This window comes from Neovison vison, chromosome 2 (genome assembly GCF_020171115.1).
Source record: "Neovison vison isolate M4711 chromosome 2, ASM_NN_V1, whole genome shotgun sequence".
In the NCBI taxonomy this organism is placed as follows: Eukaryota; Metazoa; Chordata; class Mammalia; order Carnivora; family Mustelidae; genus Neogale; species Neogale vison.
Genome location: NC_058092.1, coordinates 154,776,532 through 154,799,383, shown reverse-complemented (window position 1 = coordinate 154,799,383; position 22,852 = coordinate 154,776,532). Strand labels below are relative to the sequence as shown.

Below are 22,852 nucleotides of genomic sequence, written 5' to 3'. Positions count from 1 at the left end.
CACGGGTAATGGTCCTGCTCTGTATCTAACCATCTTGTGCTCAGCAGCTGCCCAGCTTGGGCTGGTCTTCTGCAACCTGCTATTCTGAGGGCCAGAGCTGTCTGTTGACCTTGAACCCATGCTGGGAACACTGCTGGCTGGACCAGGTGGTGTTCGCCGGTTGTGGCTCCCCCAGGCCCCACAAAGCTCCAGCTTGCTCAGTAGCAGAACGGACTTGTCTCCCGTCAGGAGCTCGGGAAGTCTGCGGCAGTGAAATGGCTACACACACTTGTTAAAGAGGACAAACAAGAATGATAGACGTGTTTTCACTTCTGCTGTCATATTCATTTATTGCAAACTCTGATTTTAAAGATTAGTGATTAACGGTTCCCCCCCTAGATTATTATGCCGTTGTCTTTCCCCCATAAACTTGAGATATGCCTGGTGGTCTTTTTAAGCAGTGAAATGACTGATTTTTAAAAAAGTGATTTGGATTACATTTTTAAAGATTTTTTTAAAAGGTTTTATTTATTTATTTGACAGACAGAGATCACAAGTAGGCAGAGAGGCAGGCAGAGAGAGAGAGGAAGAAGCAGGCTCCCTGCTGAGCAGAGAGCTCAACATGGGGCTGGATCCCAGGACCCTGGGATCATGACCTGAGCTGAAGGCAGAGGCCCAACCCACTGAGTCACCCAGGCGTCCCTCGATTACATTTTAAAGAATAAGTATTTTTGTCAGAGTTATTTTTAGCAGTTTGTGGCTTTAATTTAGCTCCAGTAATCGAGTTTCTGAGAATAAACCTGAATCTCAGGTTTCGTGATGCGTATCTGACCTTTCTCTTCCTCTGGCTGCTGGGGGTGGGTGGGGGTTGGGCCTGCCTCCTCACGGGGGCTTCAGAGCTGACTCCCCACGTGGCTGCAGCCAGCCCAGAACCTCGCCATCTTCCCTGAGAGTCTAGAGTCACAGGTTCCCTTCGGATTGGGCTGGACTTGCTTTGCACAGGGCTGCTGACTGGTTGTCACTTTTTTCCTCAGAGTTTTGGCAGGTTCTGAAGGCAGGACTTGGCAGGGGTGAGAGAAAAATAGAAAGTTCTGGGTCTTTAAAGGAGACCCAGTCGGGAAGAGGGAGATGGCTATGGAAGTGGTTCCCAGGAGGAACACAGTCACCCTGTCCTGCCTCTTGTATTTCCTCAGGACGGTGCCATTGGTTAACAGCCCTTCTGCCCACAGTTGGGAGGTGGTTGTGAGGTGTTTCTCTCACTGGCCAGAATCGGGCCATTTGTGCAGAAGTATTCGTTGCCCTTTCAACAACATGAGTTTGAATTGTGTGGGTCCAATTACCACAGATTTTTTTTTTATAAATACAGTACAGTCCTTTAAATGTATTTTTTTTTGAAGATTTTATTTATTTATTAGAGAGAGTTAGCACAGCAGGGGAGTGGCTGGGGGAGAGGGGGAAGCAGACTCCCCCCCCCTGAGCAGGGAGCCCGATGCGGGGCTCAATCCCAGGATCCCGGACTCATGGCCCTGAGCCGAAGGCAGATGCTTAACTGACTGAGCCGCCCATGTGCCCCAACTGTATTTTTTCCTTGTGATTTTATTGATCCTATTTTATTGAGCTTTATTGTAAGGATACAGCATAGAATATATATGTTTGTGTGATCGGTAAGGCTTCTGGTCAACAGTAGGCTAGGAGTAGTGAAAGTTTTGGAAAGTCAAAAGTTACTCCTGGTTTTTCAAGTGCCCAGGGGCTCGGTGCCTCTCACGCTCATGTTGCTCGAGGGTCCACTGCCGTTGAACCTAAATAACTTGTGGCTGGTGGTCCCTTCCCGTTGCGGGTTCTACCGTGGTTAGCTGCCTGTGCTTTAATCTCCCCTCTTTGCCTGATGGTCGACCCCAAATTGCAGCCTTTGTAGGCCGACCTGTCTGCTGCAGGGGTCACTTTCCACAGTCTCTGGGTCTGCCGTAAGGTTTGAAATTGCGTTCGCCGTGTCCTTCACATCTCATGTCCAAGAGGATCCGCACCTTCAGACTTCATTTGATTTCCGCTTGCTGATGTTCTCTTTCTCTTGACCATCAGCAAGCAGAAATCAAAACAGGCTTCTGCTTTTGGGCCCACATTTGTACGCCCAGTTGGAGGATACCTCGTGCTGTCGGCTCACCAGGACCACACCCTCCTCCTCCTGGTGGCCTCCCTGATGACAGCCTCGCTTTCTCATTTCATTTCTGAATGCTCTGTCCTTGCGGTTGCATACCCCCTCGGCAGCTGATGAGCCCGGTGTCCCCTGGGTGATGACTTGGTCCCCACCTGCCCACATCGGCTGAGCTCCTGAACTTCTGTTCTGGCCCAGCCTCCGTGGCAAGGAGTGTTGGCCTGGCACCTTTTCCCCATCTGGGCTAGCATCTGGAATAGTCTCATTTCTGGGGTCATTGTGCTTGAACTAACCCCTGATGCTTAAATCAGCACTTACCCACAGACTGCCAGTCTCTTGCTGTGTCAGAATGGTTCTTCTATCTGTCTATTTTGTGCAAGAGACAAGCAAGCCTGCTGGGTAGTGGGCAAGCCTTCGTGTGAGGCTGAGTCTCCCGAACAAGGAATGTCCCACAGCCTGGTCCCGGCTGATTACCGTTGAGTGAAGGACTAAGTGCAGCCCGCGTGCTGACTCCCGCTGCCATTGCTTGACTCTGCCATTGGCTCTACCAGCCTTGACCCTCGGGGTGGCATCTGTGCTCAAGGAGGGGAGCCTGAGCCCTAATTTGTCTTGCCCTGAATACACCTCCTCACATGGTTCCTGCAAGAACCTTTCTCCAAGGACTGACTCCACGGATTCCCAGCCGCCCAGAGCTGTTTGACCCATGACCCTGTACCCTAGGCAACATGGCTGAACACACGTGTGCTGCTGTGGCCAGCCCTGCTCTCGTGAGATCAGTCACCATCCAGGTGGGTCCTGGCTTTGCTGGCTAGGAATGATCCAGTCAAGGTGGCCTCCTGAACTTGAAATCTGGGACTGCCAGGGGACCTGCACCTGCTGCCCACCTTCACCCAACCCCGGCCTCAATTCCAGCATTCACTTGGAAAGTACTAATTGTGACATAGTCACAAAGGCTAGCAGAGGGGGACCAGATGTCCCTCCTACACCACCCTCTTCCTGAAAGGCAGCTTTTTACAGTATCAACTATATGAATGTAGAACACCTGAGCAATCCCTTACAAGATTTCTGTATCGTCCATGACCACCTTCCATCTAACTGAACAGCCGGGCTGGTCTTAATGAGCCTTCCCTTCGTAATTAATTCAAACGTCATCTCATTAGTATAGCCAGAGTGCCCCTGGGGCGTTTTGTCTTTCTGCAAAGCAGGGCGTCTAGACAGGGGCCGATGCCCCCGTGTCGTAGGTAATGGTTGCGGTGGTATCTCAAGGGGTATGCGGTGTATGTGTGCCCCATGGGACGTGTGTGTCTGTGTGCATGTGTGTGTCGTGTAGGGTGTACACACACATGTATGTGCCTAGGTGTGGTGTGTGCCTGCACATGTGTGTGTTGCTGTGTACGTTGTGTAACGTATGTGCACATGGTGCATGTGTGTGGTATGTGAGCAATTCGGAATTGTGGCTGGGGCCCTTGGCAGCCCCATGGCCAAACCCTGCCCACAGTAGCTGCTACCTGCTCGTTGTGGTCTCCCCTTTCCCCGCTATGGAAAAGGACAGCCCCCGATTGTTTGAAAAGATCCACGACTAAAAGGACAACCTGGGCTTCCTCTGATTTTCCCGTGGGGCTGGGCCATGCGAGGCCCTCCCCGGAGTAGTAGCTCTGTGGCAGGGGGAGGGGTTGCATGGGAAGCCTTCCCCGGACCCCACTTTCCTGATTGATGGGGTACATGCAGATGCTATTGCCTGGGCAGATCACTCCTGATGCCTCAAAAATGAGAATTCTGCTTTGGTCCTTGATCATCGACTCTACTGAATTACGTAGGCATCTTACTCTCTTCAACACTGGCTTGCTTTCGCACTTTAAAAAGAAAAAATTCTCATCCTCGTAATGAAAAAAAATGTATGTGTCATGCAGGTTCTCGTCGTGAGGTGATTTCTCTCCATTTGCTTGAAAATTCTCTTTCTTATCACTCTCCGCTCCCCTTATTGGTTTAACTATATGTAAAGCTTCTGGAAGTCTGGCTCTGGTGTGCCGGTTCCCGCATGTCGGGCCCCGAGGACCCTGGTTTCCTGACCCACCTACAGTCTGATGTGTTGACTGAAGGCAGAATGACAAATCCTCTTCTTGAAAACGACTACACACCAGGTCAGAAAGCACTTTCCTAGGACGGAAGTTGTAGCTGTTTCCTAGACGTATGTTTATTTTCCATTCCTTTACCCACTACTGTTTGAAATTCTGCTGTTGTTTGCACACTGCTTGCCTTTGTGTCCCTCTTTCCATCTGTTCTTGAAAAAAAAAAAAAACCAACTGAGTTTTATTTTAAACCAATCCAGATGACAGGAGCGCAATCTTGACAACGCTTTGGAAACCAGTGGAAGAAAATTCTTGGTAAATTACTCATCTACTCAACTCCTTTCCCATAGACGATCTATTGTTGGTGTTACTGCACATTTCAAGATAAGGGCGCATTTCTGAGGCAGGGTCCTTGTACCCCAGATAAGCAATTATTGAAGAAATTGGTTTTGACATGTGCTTTCGGTTTTAATATTTCCTTTTACATTCTAAAATAATCTCCTGTTGCATGTAATTTCCCACTACTGCACATAAAGACGCATTCCAGGTGTCCCCGCATGAAGTCCGGTTTATTTCACACAGAGATGGTTATGGAAAAAGACTGGGGGAGGGGCCCTGACATCCTTAACATGTGGCCATGGAAAGGACTTCATGCCCAGAGCCCCATCCCACAGATACCCTCTCTGCTCTGGATCCTAGCCAGATCAGCCGTAAATTGCCATTTTAAAGAGCCCTAAGGAGTCAGAGCTCATTATCCAATATCAGGTCACCAGGAAAGATTTAGGATTTGGGTGTCCTTTCTCATCAGGACTGAAGAGAGGGGGAAGGATGATTGGCTATGGCTACTGATGGTGATTTTTAAAAAATCATTTTAACCATTAGAAAAAATGAAATATCATTGACATACACTGGTTATCTTTTCTATTTTATTTATTTTATTATATTATTATTATTTTATTTATTTTAGAGGCAGAGAAGGACAGAAAGAGAGAAGGAGACAGAGAGAGAGAGAGAGAGAGAGAGAGAGAGCCTTAAGCAGACTCCCTGCTGAGCCTGGAGTCTGACATGGGGCTTGATCTCAAGACCCTGAGATCATGACCTGAGCTGAAACCAAGAAGTCAGTCTCTTAACCCACTGAGCCTGGTCAGTTGCACCAGTGGTTATGATTTTAAGTCCAAGAACAGGTGAGCAATTTATAATAGGGCTCTAGGCCAGAAGAAACCTGAATTTGGCTTCTGGTTGGTGAGCCATCCAAGGGCTGTTGTCCCAGCACCTTGTTGTGGTGCCCCTTGCCCAGCACCCCATCCCGGTCCCTCTGCCGGCCCCACAGGTCAGGTCTTGTGTGATAGTCCCTTAGTGGATTGAAAACTAAAGGGAATAGAGACTCATGGGATTTTGTGGAGTACTCACGTAAGGAACAGAAATGGAAGTGTTTAGAGTTACAAGAGCTAGTTTTACCGAAGCATGTTAAGAGACCCATTAGGGAAAATTCAAATAATAAATTTCAAGCTATCAGGGAAAATTGGTTCAACCTCACAGTCTTTCCTGCAGAGCCAGACTGGAAAAGGCAGTGGTCCCCTCTTCATGGGAGACGGGCTCTTGGAATCAAATGTCACAGAAGGGTTCTGTGAGGAAATGTAACTGAAATGCCAAAATTCTATTTCTACAACTGGAAGAGAGCATCTAAGTAATCTCAAACACTGATGCTTTGAGCATCATTTTGTATGGCCCAGCTGAGGACTTAGTGAGTAACTCACTTAGTAAATAACTCGTGTGGTTTTATTTCTCCCACTCAAAACCTTTTTTTTCTATAGCCCTCCAATTAAACACACACACACACACACACCACAATTCATCCCTTTAGTAATCTTCTGAATTGTTAAGGATATAGTTTTCTGTATTTTTTAAATTTTAAGAAATTTTTATTTTATTTTATTTTGAAGTAAACTCTACACCCAGTGTGGGACTTGAACTCACAACCCTTCAATTAAGAGTATCATGCTCTACCAACTGAGCTAGCCAGGTGCCCCTAAGGATTTAGTTTTAAATGACATACAAATGAAGGCCCTAAAATGGTTTCTATCAGAATCTAGGGCGCAGCACTCCCAGGGCCCATTCAAAGCATCATCTGATGGGACCACAGGAGACTGGTTCTTGTTGGCCTCACTATGACTTCAAACTTCTCTAGTGCCTGGGTGTAGACACGTAGAGAAATCAGTCTGCCCTGTGTGGTGGCAAGCTGAATTTTCATTAAGGCTGTGATAAACCCATAGAGCTCTAATATTTAGAGGAGATGGTCCAGGGTGCTCTTAGTGGTCGGGAGAGAGATTGCTGCAGCTAAGTCTGTGGGGAAGCAAGCCAGCAGCCAGCTGTGGGCCTCGATGTCTGAAAGCCACCTGCCATTGATTATTGGCCACTGGAGACACCTCGTACTGGAGCCTGGGGGCACCGGCTGGATGTCTGCCTACTTGGTGATGGCCAGCTGCCTTCCAAGGCTGCAGCTTTGATACTGTGAACAGTATCAAACAGAGGGGTCATGGGCAGCTTCATGGTCTCGATCTCATTCTTTTCCCATTTGTGAATGAGTAGAATGGCTGAGATGATGCACTAGTCCTCCTGCAGCTCATATGCATCTGTCATCATCTAAACGTAATGTGTTGGTGTGACTCAACTGTTCTCACTCCATACATAAGGGTGAAGACCCCATGCTCATTTTTTCTCTCTTCTCTCACAATAGCCCATGCTGGTCTTCTTCCTTTTACCTTCCTCTTAAGGTCTGTGTTGGAGAATCTAGACAGTTCATCATTCCCCAATCTAGTTTGGGTTTAGAAGCAGGACCACAAATCAATAGAACCAAAGGGGAAAAGTAATATAGCAAACAACTCCAGAAGGTACGTAAATGGCTGGGTCATTGGTCCCCAGCTGGCCTGAGAGCCCTGCTGTGTTGGAGGGTACCCTGAAGGACCTTCTCTTACCTTGCGTATCTTTTAGCATCTTGGGTTCCTAACTCTGTGTACCAGTACTTGTGAACCTTAGCTGTCCTCGCAAACATGCCTTTTGCAGAAATGGTATGGGTGTCACTGACCTACAGCAGCTGCTGTCTGGGTTTTAAAGCTCTGTGTCTGAACATTTGCACTGGTTTTGGCATTCCAGCATCTAGAATTATGTGTAGTGAATGAGTGTCTCGAGGGCCTGTGGTTTTCGGGGGCAATAGCAGGTTGTTTCTGAAGCCAGACAGGTACACAGGCACTGTGGTGAGTCATGGCTTTGTGATTCTTTTCTGCCTGATGCTATCTCAGGAGCTGGGGTGTGGACTTCTTTGATCTCTCCCACCTCTCTTTGTTCCCCCCATTGTTAATGGTGAAGTAGGAAGACTTAGGGAAATGGAGGGAGTGTGCACAGGGTGTCGCCAGCTGAGGGGGTTGGTCCCGTGTGGATGGAGAATAGTGCCAGTGGGAGCCATGGGACAGGGGTTGCTTTTATACCCAGCGCAACGGCCCCTCTGGAGGGAGAGCGGACAGGAGATTACGTGATCCAGCGGAAAGTTAAACAGTCACATAGAAATATTCCCCACAGGTGATAAACTAAAAACGAGAAGGGGGTGGACACTTAGTTTAGTGTGACAGTGCCCTTTCTCATCAAGAGGTCTGTGACACTCACCTTGATGAGCGCTGAGTCATGTATGAAATTGGTGAATCACTATATTGTTCACCTGAAACTGATATGCCGCTGTATGTTCCCTATGCTGACATAAAAATAAAACTAAAAATAAAGATAAAAAAAGAGATCTGTAACATTTGCTATTCCGAGGAGTGGCTGAAACAGTTCTGATGGCAGAGCCCACACTCCTACACCTGGGAGGATCCGTGGGGCGGCCCCAGGTGTCTTTTCCATCCTAGATCGTATTTCCGATCTAGGTTGTAGATAAGTCATGTTTGGCTCTGGGCACGAAAGGGATAAGATCGTGCTCTACTCAGTGAATCATCATAAATTTAATGATTAAATCTGATGTACTCTGGGACTATAACTTACCTCCATCACTGTTTAAAGAAAATTCAAGATGCAGTGATTCAAAGTTCTGTATTTGTATGGCTCCTTTATTGGTGGGGAGAAAATTAGAAGTTGTACTGTATTCTCACTGAGTAAAGGTGAGATGCGTAGGCTAGGCTGCTTGTCTCCTGGTCCTGCCTCTGGATCTCAGTAGCTGGCTTACTTACCATGCATTCCTGGAGTGCCCTGAGTTTCGTCTTCATCTGCTTGGTGTTCAGTGGGTGATACGTATTATTCTTGTTTTGGATATGCTCCGTGAGTTTATGTGATGCAAATGCCCACTGTTCTTGGCCAAACATCCATGTTCAGATCCACTTTTTTCCCTCCATGTAACTCCACGTGGCTGAGCGTACATTCGAGCAAAAGCACTCGGAAAGAATAGGAAAAAATGATCTGCATGGATCAGCTTATTTTGACCGAACAGATGAAAATCAAAAGTGACTTAACAGCTAACTTCAAAGATGTAAAAAGCATGTATGGAGAATGGAGATTTAGTGGTAAGTATCTCAATTCATATTCGCCGAGGGCAAGAGGAAGATAAATGAACTCAAATTGCAGCAAGAAGGAATTAGACACTAGGAAGGAAGCTTCAGAAGTTGGAAGCGCTCATCTTTCGAGATGTTTGATGCAGAGAAATGACACTGCTGTCCTAGGATGGCTCACTCTTTTAGCCCATAAATATTTATTGAGCTTATACCCTAGGCAGGTGCTGGGCTTGGGGGGGGCAGGTATGCAGGTGAACAGACAGGCAGAGACCCTGACTGTACAGACCTTAAGTCTAGTGGGGGAGACAGACATTGATCAAAGACACAAACATGTCATAATCTGTGACAAGAAGGAATGTACGAGAGTGTAATACGGACACCTGATCTGTCTGCAGCCAGTGGCCAGGGGCCAATCGCTCCAAAGTGAAGTGTGAGTTGAGATTGGAAGGATAAGTAGAAAAATCGCAGGGGAAGGGAGGGACTGAGCAAACAGCCTGTGCAAAGACCCCCAAGGCCAGAGGGAGGTGGTGGCTTTGAGGGACAGAGAGATCCGTGAGGCCAGTACAGCCAGAGCTCAGAGAGGGGGAGAAGGGAGTGGATGTCCTGGGTTCAAATGTCGGCAGGAACCAAGCCAGGATAGTTCTTGAAGCAAGTTAGGATTTTGATCTTTATATAAAGAGGCATGGGGCACTGGGTGTGGTGCAAAAACAATGAATAGTTACGCTGAAAAAAATTTAAAAAAAAAAAGAGGGATGAAAAGTTGTCTGTGTTGTTTACTTTTTACTTTTTTTTTTAAGATTTTATTTATTTATTTGACAGAGAGAGATCACAAGTAGGCAGAGAGGCAGGCAGAGAGAGAGAGAGAGAGGAGGAAGCAGGCTCCCTGCTGAGCAGAGAGCCCGATGCGGGACTTGATCCCGGGACCCCGAGATCATGACCTGAGCTGAAGGCAGCGGCTTAACCCACTGAGCCACCCAGGTGCCCCTACTTTTTACTTTTTACTTTTTTTTTTTTTTACTATGTATAACACACCATCTTTGTCCATCTGGACTGCTGTAACAATATACCACAGACTGGGTGGCTTATAAACAGCAAAAATGTATTCCTCACAGCTCTTGAGGCTGGAAGTGTGAGATCATGGTGCTGGTGTGGTCAAGGTCTGGTGAGACCAGGTCAAGGTCAAGGTCCTGTTTGTAGACGGCTGACTTCTTGTCATGTCCTCACACAGCCTTAGCCAGTGCCTTCTTACCTCTTACAAGGGCACTATTTCCATTCATGAGGTTACTGTCATGCCCTCACCTAGTCTTAATTACCTCCCAAAGACCCCCACCTCCTAATACCATCACATTAGGGACGTAGTTTCAACACATGAATTTGGAAAGGACATGAATATTTAGTCCACGCCTGTGCATATGGACCAGTGCCCATGTGAGTCAGCTTAGGACTGGTCCCACAGCACCCAGCTCAAGAGACACAGCGTTCCTGACAACCGAGAACTCCTCTGGATCCTGCCCCAGTCACTAGCATGCTCCCATGGTGACCCCCTTTTTAACTCATAGGACCGTAGAGCAATTTTGACTTATTTCTGAACTTTATGTAAATGGAGTCATACTCTTGTATTTTTTGCTCGGCTTCCTACACTTAACACCATGAGAGTCCATTTGCTCCTTGTAGCAGTAATTTTCTGTGAATATAACATAACAGATCATATTTATCAGTTCTGCTGTCGACGGGCAATTGGGTAGTTTCCTGTGTTTTGCTGTTTTTAGAATAGTAGTACTATGAACTACTTGGTGTTCTGGTTCCCTGTTCTGTTGGGTGTTTTCACAGTGGAGTTTCTGGCAATCTAGATATACGTAAGGTTAACTTTCACGGATCACACTGAGCCATGCTCTAAGGTGGCCTTTCTGATTTGCACCCTTGCCCACAGTGTGTGATCTTTCTCGCAGATTTTCTGCAGACAGCGACATGACCGGATCTGGCCTTTTCAAAGACCACATGGGCTGCTATGAGGAGAATGAACTGGAGAGGTGGGAATTCCTGGGAAGATCTGTGGGGGACTGTTACGGTGGGTCGGGGCAGATTGGGAGAGGGTGAAGTCAGCTCATATGGAAAGAAGTACACAGATTCAGGAGATAGTAATGGGGGAGAAGTTGTTGGTCTTAGGGGTTGTACCGTATCCCCCCATTCATGGTTTAGCTTTCCATGGTTTCAGTTACTTGTGGTCAACTAGGAGTAGAGGATCCTCCTCTGACCTGCCATCAGAAGATCAGTAGTACCCTAATGCTACATCACTATGTCTCTGTCATTCACCTCACTTTATCTCTTCATGGAGGCATTTTATCATCTCATGTCATCACAGGAAGGGTGAGTACAGAGAGATCACATTCACAGAACCTTTTTTACAGTATATTGCTATAATTGTTATTTTATTATTAACTGTTGTTCATCTCTTACTGTGACTAATTTATAAATGAACTTTATCATACGTAAGTGTATATACAGTTCAGTACTATCTGTGGTTTCAGGCATCCACCAGTGGTGAAGGAGAGAGGAGAGGTGACCAGAAAGACTGTACATCATTGCCTTCTGTAGCTGGTTAGATGGTGGTGTTTGTCTGAACAATGGACCAGGGATGGGGAGGGGTGGGTCCGAATTCTGGTTTTGGACATTCTGTTTTGAAGTGCATTAGGGACGTCCGCGTGGGAATCAGGGTGGCAATTAGATGTGGAGGCCTGGACTTAGGAGAGTCTAGTGGACAAGTAACATGGTGTCCTCACGGCAGCCTTGGGGAGAAAAGGTGCCTGGCACGAGAAGATCCAAATCAGTGCTATAATTTCTTAGTTTCAGAGCAGTTTTTTAGATGAAACCTTTGAACATTTACAAAATTTATAATTTGAATTATAAAATTCAAAAAACTTGAATTTTCTTTAAGTGGAAGATGATGAGGTAATGGCTTATTCAGGAGGCTAGAGATGGTGATACCATGTCGTAGGTGGGGTAGATCAGGGAAACATGTTGTGTTTTCTGTAAAATACCACAGTGGCCCAGGGTGGTGTTTCTTTGGCAGGGGTATCCGTTTGTCCTCTGCAGGAGTTCCCTGGGACTGTCCCAGACTGGGAGGCTCCAACGATGGAAATCTCTGGTCTCCCAGTTCTGAAGGCCAGAAGTCCGAGGTCAAGGTGTTGGCAGGGTTGGTTCTCTCAGACGCCTCTCTCCTTGGTGTGTAGACGGCCACCTTCTCCCTGTGTTTCCACTGGCCTTCCCTCTATGTGTGTCTGTGTCCTAACCTCCTCTTCTTAGAAGGACCTCAGTGAGATTGGATTAGGGACACCCTCATGACCTCATTTTAATTGAAGCAAAGCCATGATAATAATAATCACCCCATTCACCGTGGATCAGGTTCTTTCCCTCAGATCCTCACAAATTCACACCGAGCCCTCACAACTGTCCTGTGAGGGAGGTGTTATTTCCCTGCTTGTTGAGGCGATGAGGAAGCTGGGCCTCAGGCCACACGCTGTGTCGGTGGAGACTCAGCACGGGCGCCCATGCCCGTGGCTCCTTCTCCCCCTTCCTGCTATAGTCTCAGGCCACAGAGGACATGGGGGACTTTGCTCTTCTCTCAGATTCTACAAATACAACTTAGCTGGACAGAGCCAATATTGGCATAACAATCGTTAATTGTTGCCTTTTGAGTGAATGTACTCTTCTCCCCAACTCAGGCTGACTTATTTGCAGAGCTTGTAAGTCAGGGTCCATACAGCTGGGAAAGAGACGATCTGTAAACATTCCCAAGCCCCTGAGAAGGGACCAGATAAAGAAGCACAAGGTGATGGTCCCATCCTCTCAAACCGAGTGATCTCCAGAAACTCCCTAGTCCTGTCGTGTTGTTTCATGAGATAAAGAGAGGCAGCCTCGACGGGAATTGGATTTGGATCTTGCAAAGAAAATGTGTTTGATTTATTTTCCTGGTCTATATCCTGTAGCAGCTGCTTCCCGTTGACCTCCTCAGTGAGTCTGTCTCTCTCTCTTCACACAAACCCTTCAGACATGGTTCAAACAAACAAACATGTTGAGTAGGAGGTGTGGTTTGTCATGTCCTATCTCACTGTGGCGCTTGTGTGTTGTAATCTGTGCGCTGTTGGTTGTCTACACAATGAGGTGGTTTCCCATTTCTGGCCAGGAAAGGCACAGTCACTGTCTCCCGTCAGAGGTGCACTATGGAACTGAACGGCTGGAGTGTATTTGACCATGTCCTTGGTAACATTGGGCCTGTGGGTTAGCCAGGAAAAACGAGTCCTTCTCTGGGTGTGAATGTGCAATGGTTTAAAATGGAAGGGTGGCCAGTTATGTGTTTGTCACTGAGCCTAATGATGGGCCCGCTGAGGTGCCAGTTCCCCGGGGGCAGGGCCTGGTATGTGGTTGTTTGGATCAGACACACAGGAGAGGAGAGAACTGGGTAAGAGGCAAAGAGGGGGGAGAGACAGAGCGAGAACAAAAGCCAACGTAAGACAGTTCTTCTCTCACAGGGCCTGGGACGCAGTGCCGAGCACACACGGGGAGCTGAGCCGTCGGCACTGAGCGGCGGAAGTTATAAGACAGGCAACACAGGGGATGAGGCCAAAAGGTCACTCAAATGCAGCATTACCCGTGGTTGTTGAAGAGGAACCACGAAATGCTCCCATGGGAAAAGGATGCTTCCTCTGAGCCTTGAATGACCATTCATCAGTCAAGTGTTCACCAGGTTTCTGCTCCGAGGTATCAGACTCGGTGCTGGGTTCAGGAAATAGAACAATGAACCAGTCCCTGCCCTGCAACGTTCCCACTCCATCCTCTGCCCCTTGGGGAGCTCGCATCCTTGTAGGCAAGGGGGAGCCAGACATCCAGGTGGGAAAGGGTTGGCCTGGTGCGGGGAGCAGCACGGGCCATGACGCAGGGACCGTATGAACTTGGTGCGAGTGGATACGGAGTGGGTCAAAGGGGAGGCAGGTGCCAAGTGCCAAAAGAGGAGCCTGTGTGCCAAGCCAAGGAATGTGAATTTTTTGCAGAAGGCTGTGAAGAGCTACTACTGATTTTAGGTTGGGGGCGTCACGTTCTCAGACTTAGAGCACTTGAGAGCTGTGTTCGGGGTAGAACCGTCAGGGTGCAGGCAAGGAGCACCCTCAGGACATAAGCCTTAGGTAGGGCGGGGAGAGGCCAGTGTGGACACCGGCAGCGAATGCTAGGGAAGGAGGATGAGTGAGACCCTGTGTTGGATCCCTGGGAGCGGCAAGGCAAGACAGAGAATTCCAGCCTTCCACTCAGTGACAGAGGAAGAGGATAGAGGAAGAATGTCAGTTCCCGCAAAATGTGACAAGTGCAGGTTTGGGGACTTTGCTTGTGAATTCCAGAATTCTGCTGGCTTCCCCTAAGAGCACTAGAAATAGGAGGGCCTTTTTACCACCAAGGAAGCATGAACCCATACCAGAGGGCATCGGGGGTTTGTGGAAGTTGGCTTACAGCGTGTTCAGTTAAAAACATTAAATGTCGTCCGCCTGCAAGGGGCTCACTGTTAACACCTGCATTGCAAGGATAGGAAACGGAGTCTTACGCATGTTAAAAAACAGTGTATGGAGATCCAGGACTCCAGCCCGGCATTGATGACTCTGGGTCTAGTGCTCTTCCACGACATCCACTTGGTCGGTACCAGGGCCCTCTGAGTCTTGGGACTGGAATTGTCAGTGACACCAGCCCAGTCCTCCTGTCCTAAAAGAGCCTCAGGAATGCCAATGGCTGACAGTCAGCCAAATAAATGACAACACCAGGAGACCAAGCGTGTGTGATTCCGAGGGTCCCTTGTCCAGGGAGTGTGGTAGGGGAAGGGCCATTCTGGATTCAATATCCAGGTTTCGAGGGGTGACCGATATGGTCTCCTCTGGGGCGGGGAGGCTGCGCTCCACACCTGCTGTCCCCACCACCCACCGAGGATGCCGAGGTCTGGGTTGATGGGTTCTCCAGGTCTGCTGTTCTGTGCAAACCCTCTCAGTGTGGAGCACCTGAGTCCTTCCGGGCCGTTTTGTGTCTGACACGTATGTCGTTGGTGCTTGATAGCATATGTTATGCTAATGGAATGAATACGACAACTGGAAAGCCGGAATGTCATCTTGAGATGTGGCTTTGCGCGGTTCCTTTGCAGAAGGAACCAGTCCAGGATAGAGGAAAGAGTGCATTCAAGATTGAAATTTGTGACTTGAGAGGGAGTGAAAGGGGAGGCTCCCCTCGCTTTCCTCCAGAATTCCCCACCTTCCCTGGTCTGCCTGGCCCACGGGACACCAGCTCTGGAAGTCGGTGTTAACAGTTTGCAGCTCTCATCTTCATGAAACAGAACTGCCTCTTCAGTCGATGCCGGGTTAGCAAACCAACGGGTTGACAGCAGCTGGCTGGAACAGGCATTTTTAATAAAACTCGCCTCTGAGTTAAAAATGCTGCCTCAGAGATTTTGTGCTGAAACAAAGGAAAAACTGACAGGTGGGATCTTTCATGCAAAACTTCTGCTGGGGCTAGAGTAAAATGTCTGATAAGGTTGTTTGCCCCTGGGGGTAGGATTAATTGGATTTTCTCTCTTGCCCCCTCACGTCTGGCCCCCTCTTATGATGACAAGATCACAGAAGTTTTAAAGGCTGAGTCATAGTTTATATTTTTAGCATTTGAACTATTGGGTGAAAACGGGGTCGGGGTGGGGGGGGGGAGGAGCACAGCGGGAGAGTACGTTCCTGCCATCTTCCAGGGATAATTTTTGTTTGTCTGAAAACCCAAGCCTGATGTAGTCTGTCCAGAGCAAGCTGGCAGGGAAGCAAAGCCTCAGCTGAAAACACAGGATTATTCTGGGCTCCCCTTCTTTCAAAAGCTTCAAAGAGTGCCTTCCCATGCTACTGCATGTGGACGGCCTGGGATTAAGCACATGGGCTGTTTCACCATTTTCTGGGTCTTTCTTGAGGAGGTCAGTCTACAAATGCGTTAGTATACAAATAAATGAGCCTCTGAGGGTTTCTCTCTCTTTTGGTGCAAAAGGAAGAGGAAAGAGCAAGAGAAGGAACTGTGGGTAGTTTGTGTGAAGTCAGAGGAACCTAGACGTTGAGTCAAATGACTGTTACCCTCAGCGCAATGCCCTCACGGTGACAACACTGCCAAGACTCCCTCATTATAATCTGCGTGTGTTAAGCCTTCAGAACCCTTGGGTGGTTTCTTTGAGCTTAGTATTCCAGGTAAGGTTAGAGGTGAAGGGAAGGACTTTCATAAAGGCAGGGTGTGTCCGAGTTTTCAAGAAAAGAATACAAACACGGAGGCAACCAAAATGTCCTTTTCTTTTTCTTTCTTCCTCCAGGCGCTAAATATGGCAGTAGAGTCCGTCCAAGTTTGCGTGTGTATTTCCAGACATGTGTCTTATGGAATACAAATAATATAGATTTCTCAACTTTTTTTTTTTTTGGCAATTTATTCTCCTTAGCTAAATTTTGCAAAATGATCTAAAATACCCAGTGCTCATCCCCAGAAGCCAATAAAACAGAATGAAGACTTTGGTCGTGATTTGGAAACAAGCAAAATGGAACAGACCTGCCTGCTTTCTAATATGATTTTATTTTAAATACAAGTTCTTATACTACTTTCCCCCAGTATCAGACAGCTGGTTCCTTCTTGAAGCAACTCTTGAAGACAGATGGGCCAACCGTTGCCCAAAGTATTGGCTTCTCCTATGGCTGCCATTTCCCCCCATTTCTCTAAGTGCCTCCTTTCCTTCCCTTGCCAACCTATGTTCTCCCTGGCACCAAGCAGATATCTAGAGTTGACTGTTTCTTTCCCACTTGATGATGGAAAGATGAACATAAGGTGCCAGACTGGGTGACTGCATTCATTGACAGATGGATTTGCTCCATTCATGTAAAGAGTTCCTTTTGCAGAATATCTGAGTTCTGGGGCATCCTTTAACTCAATGTGTAGTCCTGCTCCCCAAGCTCCTCTCTCAGACTTGTATGTTGTGAGTCATGCTGTGAAATCTACAGTACCACGTGTGACCTGGCCACTAGTCTGGCTTCTGTGTGTTGTAACACGAATACCTCATTCTGTTGTTTAAAACATGGGATTATTCTCAGGTCATCACTCTAGAGATGGACATAACTGAATTTACTTTGCATTTGAAGTAATCATGGGTATCAAATCCATGTGAAGGAGTGTGGGGGTGGGTACAAATCAGGGATTGGTGACTACTATCTGCTCCATTTTTATTTGAGGACCCAGTACATATATACAAAGGTGAACTACCCCTTGCTTTATGGTTGGAGGATTTCTTTTCACAAATACACAGTAGGTTCTTTCACAAGAACACAAATATGTTATGTACATAACAAAATACTATCCAGTGGTGAAAGTGAGCGGGGCCTTAGCTACACATATCAACGTGGATAAAGTCAGCAAGACAAGCAAGTCCCAGAAACGCGCATACAGTATGATACCAGCTATTGACTTAAAGACATGCCAAACATCATTCTGCGTTTCAAGGAGACACACATAGCAAGGGAAAGGATCAGTGGGTGTATGGGAGTAACAACTATCTAAAAATCATTACCTCTGGGGCAGGCAGTGGGCGCAATGGGATCTGAGGGTCTTTGACAGGATCAGTAAAATTTTCTTTTATAGACGGGATGACCAGTCCATGGTGTTTATCCTCTAGTCTTTATTCCTTGTATATTGTCAGTGTTGCATAACACATTTAAAGAAGAGAAAAACCGTGGCAGTGGGCAAGGTCTGAGAGAGCACACGGATGGATTTGTGAGTCAAGAAGAGAAGAGCGCCCGCCAAGTCTTGGCATGTCAGCCCTAGGCTCCCAGGCTGTGGATGGGGAAGGTATGGGAGCTCGGACAGGGGTCAGGGAGGGCAGGTTCCCGGTGGAGGAAGGAGATGAGAAATGCCAGGAAGTCTCTCTCTCCTGGGGAGCTCACAGTCCACACACAGGCAGCTTTGCCTTGACCCAGGGAGCTTGGAGAAGAGTGTTGTCCCCGGTCCCCCAACCCTATTGAGCTGCTGTGCCCCTCACCTGGACAGCTCTCTCAGGAGCCTAGACATTGTTTTCTCCTTCCCTGGCCCAACCTGTGTGATGAGTTGTGGTTTAGAAAACAGATTTCCAGCGAAGGCCAGCTTGCCGCAGCCTGTAGCCTTCCATTCCTGCGTGGGATCCTCTGGGGAGGCTGGGCAGCCCCCATCTCTCACCCTGGCTGTCGGAGCCCCAGGGCCACGTTTCTGGTGTCCTGACTATTCTCCCCGTAGTAGGAGGACGGGTCTGGTGGCAAATTCTGTGGACTTCAGTGAGTCGAGGCTTCCAGGCTCCTGCTGGAAAGCACATAGGTTTTCTGCAAGGGCCCAGAGTTCTGGGTCTGCCTGTGATGGCTGTTTGGCCTTCGCCAGACCCCGCGTCCTCACGGGCAAGGTGGGATGATGATGGGCACATGGGCAGGACGAGCCATCCTCGTACGGACTGTGGGCTCCACGCCGCCGGGTCGGACGGAGGCTGAAGCAGTGCAACACTTGGGAGCATTTATAAGTGCAGAGACACACATCAGAGAGAGGGGAAGAAAGAGACAGATGTGAACCCAAAGCCAGGGAACAGAGCATTTTGTGTGTAGGGTACCATTTTCAAATCATCGTTAGTGCAGTAAAACATCAGAAGTCCCTGCTCATGAAAGAATGCCGGCAATGTGCAGGTTTATGAAGGATGAGCTTTCCTTTTAGGGAGGAAGGCCACCCTGCCCCTGGAAGCTTAAGGAGCGCCCTTTCCTGCTCGGTAGGTGAGACCCTGCAAGGCAAAAGGCTTGGCTGAGTGCATGGGGAAGTGATATCACTGCAGCAAAACCACTGGATTTCCAGCGCTCAGCCTCGAGTTCCCCCACCGTACACGCACCTGCTCCATTCTGTGCCGTCTTTCTTCTTTCTTCCATCTTCCTTCCCGTCTATGGCCCTTAGTGAGTCTGTAAAGCAAGGAGGGGCTGTAATAGAAGATGTTACCAGGAGCTCCTGAAAATTACCTTCCCTGAAGCTTTTTAGAAGAGGATGTCACATGTCGTCCGTAATCCAGGTTGTGCTCAAAAGACTGAATGAAATTGGCTAATGCTAAAGGGAGCCGAGGTTTGTTCCATAGTTATTATTCTAGTACTTTTGGTTTTTGGAACTGTTGTTATGAGAAATTGTTTCTCCCCGATTCCAGCATTTGCTTAGGGAGTGCTTTTCTCTTTGATTTGCTAAGAATTTCATTTCCTCTCATGGATTTCTCAAGGAGTCCCGTTAAGTCGTACCGTTGCCCTTCACAGCACGGAGCTTTAATACAAACCATGCATATTTTAATTCTGTCCACGGGAGTGATATTTGTGCCTTGGACGGCTCTGATCTCGTGTGAGTGAGGGGCATAGCGACTGCCGCAACACAGCGATGGAAAGTTCTTTTTCAGTGAAGTCCCTATGAAATTCAGGACTGAGCATACACAATGCAGCATTGTCTGTATTAGCATTTATCAGGCACAAACCAACCCAGCTTCACGAAGCTGAAGTCAAAGTTAATGAGAGAAGGCACATCAGTTGTGCTTTTTAAAATTTTTAACCAATAACACAGAGTATGTGGAATTCCTTAAAAATGAAACACTGTAACAATTCCTCCTTTATGAGGAAACTAGAATAGTCAGATCAATGGAGATAGGGGTGGAATGGTGGTTCCCAGGGGTTCCCAGGGGCTGGAGAGAAGTGGAAGAGGGGGTTTGTGTTTAATGGGTACAGAGTTTCAATTTGGGAAGATGAAGAATTTGGAGACATTTGGTGATGATCATTACACAACAGTGTGAATGTACTTAATGCCACTGAACTGTACACTTAAAAATGGGTAATATGGTCAACTTTATGTTATACATTTTACCCCAATTAAAAAAAAATTAGAAAGGATACTCTACCTTGCTGATTTTCAGACAATTCTGTTTACTGAGAATCCCACCTGAGAATGCATTCTCTTTCCATAATGAACACAGTTTTTATTCTTTTCCTTTGGGTGTTATGTTCAGGATTTATTTTTTTTTTTTAATAGCTAGAGCTATGTCACATTTCCTTCTGTGACAAAGGGAGGAATTAAGTGGGGTGCATTCATCTCCCGCCATCTGCTTGACAGCTCCTTTGAAGCCTTCTGGAAGCTGAAGGGCGTCTCTCCGCTGCTGCTTCCTTGTCCACTGGCTCAGGGGAGACCCGCCTTCCGCTGTCTTCAAGTACAGTGTAGTCACAGAAGAGGGGACGTAGAGTCAGGGCGACAGACCACGACACAACAACCGTTGAGAACATACTTTGTGACTCACAGATCCCTGGGGCACGCCATGCCTTGAGGCCACCCACGGACGCTCCAGGATCAGTCAGGACGCAGAGGGAGAGTGGGGAACCCCGAGCCATGCGGTCATCCATAGAGATGTCACATGCATACTGGGTCCCCGGGCAACATTTTACCACATTTGATTCACATCAACCTCTGGTTTTATTTTTTCAAAAAAAGATTTTCTTAATTAAGAAAAAATTACAAATACACCAATGTCCCACATCCTGCACTGTAGAGGGTCTGTTTGTTTTCCCCCTTCTGTCACACAGAGTTTTAAATTTTAAATTAGATGACTTTATCTTGTCCTTGATCGTTCTTTCTTTCTATTTTTTTGTTTAATACCGTCTTTCTTACTCCATGTCATGTAAATATATTCTGTGTTTTCTTCTAAGTTTTAAAGTTTTGCTCTTTACCTTTGTTTTTTTAAAAAAATACATTTTTAAAATTTCCAGCTGGGATTTATTGCTGTGTTCGGCCTGAAGTAGAGTCCTAATTTTGTCTTTTTACATATGAATATCCAGTGGCATCATGATCTCCATTGATCTGTGTGCCACGTGTGTGTGTGTGTGCCACGCGTGTGTGTGTGCACCACGTGTGTGTGTGTGTGCACGCACCTGCATCTTCTTTTATAGGTTGTTCTACTGTTCCATTGATCTGTTTGTCTGCTGCTCTAATACCACTCTTCTCACTTGCTCTGGCTTTATGGTTTATGGTACATTTTGATGTGTGTTAGGGCTTAACCCCCTCCTCTCCTCTGCCTGCTCCTTCTCCCCCCACGTGGGACTAATCATTCTTTGTCTTCAAAGTTGTCATGGCTATTCATGGTCCTTTAGGAGCATCTGGTCAGATTTTAACTGGATTGCATTGAATTTATATATAAAGTATTGGAGAGTAAGGCCAAATTTATGTTATTGACCTTCGCCTTCATGAACATCTTCCTATGACTACATTTGTGGAGTGTTAATAATTTATCAGTTTTGTTGTTGTTGTTAAATTTATCCTATGTACAGTTCAGAATCTTTTTTCTATTACAAATGCTAATTAACTAAAAAAAAACAACAGCCCCCAAACCAAAACCAAAAAACAAACCCTCTCCCTATCAGTTTTTGTTGCCTTACACTGTGTTTTATATGATCGTATTTCCAGCAACTTTGCTAGAATTGTCTAAGTTTTTTATAGCTTCTCTTTGATTTTTTTTAAATAGAGGAATCATGCCCTTTGTAAATGATGCCATTTTGTTCTCTTCTTTCTATTTCTTATTCTTCTCATTATTCACTCCCTTGTCTTATTTTGCATAGATGCATTGATACCTGATGTCCTTGGGTTTTATCTGATGTTAAAAGGTAAAATCGTAAGGCTAGACTGTTATGCATGATGTTTGTAATTCTGATAGATACATTATTACAGTAAAACTATTTTGGGGGTGCACCTGGGTGGCTCAGTGGGTTAAAGCCTTTGCCTTTGGCTCAGGTCATGATTCCAGGGTCCTGGGATCGAGCCCTGCATCGGGCTTTCTGCTCAGTGGGGAGCCTGCTTCCCCCTCTCTTTCTGCCTGTCTCTCTGCCTACTTGTGATCTCTCTCTGTGTGTCAAATAAATAAATAAAATCCTTAAAAAACAATTTTTAATTGTATATGTATTTATCTATACATATACTTAAATATATTTCATTTAACACATTGAAATGTAAATTAAAATCACAGTTAAAATTCTGTTTTATAGGACCATGTATAATCCACACACAGTGAAATACACAAATTTGAAACGTACTGTTTCATGAGTTTTGAGAAATGTATATATCCATGTAATTTACATGTAAAGCTGTGGAATGTCTTCCATCCAGAGTATCCTTTGCAGTTAATTCTTCTCCATTCCCTGGCCAGATGAATATCAGTCTGATTTCTGTCCATAGAGGTAAATATTGCCTATTCTAGAAACTCTAGAAAGATGGAATTATACTATAGACATTCTTTTCTGTCTGTCATCCTCTATTCAGCATGTTGTTGTGGGTATCAGCAGTTTATTTCTTTTTTATTACCAAGTAGTATTTCATTACATAAATGTACTATAATATGTTTATTCATTTTCCTCTTAATGGACATTGGGGTCGTTTCTGGTTTTTGACTAATATGACCTAAGCTTTTATGAACATTCTTGTCATAAGTCTTTCTGTGTTTTCATTTTACTTGGGTTCATAATCGAAAGTGTAATTATTTAATTATAGTGCAGGCATATGTTTAACTTTATGAGACACTCCCAAAACTGTACCATTTCTTATTGCTACCCACACTGTTGGAGAATCCCAATTGTTCTATATCTTTATCAACATTAGATGTTGTCTGTCCTTTTTATTTTAGCAATTCTAGTGCCTATGAATGGATGACTAATGGTTAAGTACTTTTCCCACTTCATTTTTAAGTACTTTTTTTCACATGAAAAAATAGTCATTTACGCATTTTTCTTTTGTGAAGTTCCTGTTCAGATATTTTTCCCTTTTTTGATGTTGTTGTTGGATTGTCTTTTAACTATTAAGTTGTAGGGGAGCTATTTATATATTTTGGAATCAAGTCATTTGTCAGGTATATATTATTACTCCTACTATATTTTCTCCTACTTGGAAGAAGTCATTTCTTTTTAAAAAATTATATTTTTGTAATTTCTCCAGTTTATTTTGAAAACAATCTTTTCTGACATGGATCCAAATGAATTTTAGATTAATTAACTCACAGTACACAACAATGACTT

General features: G+C 46.1%; 1 protein-coding gene across 1 annotated transcript in view; it reads left to right on the top strand.

Moving 5' to 3' along the window:
• Nucleotides 1-22,852, top strand: part of DISC1 (DISC1 scaffold protein) — a 312,576-nt gene that overhangs the window by 151,076 nt on the left and 138,648 nt on the right. The window lies entirely within an intron of this gene.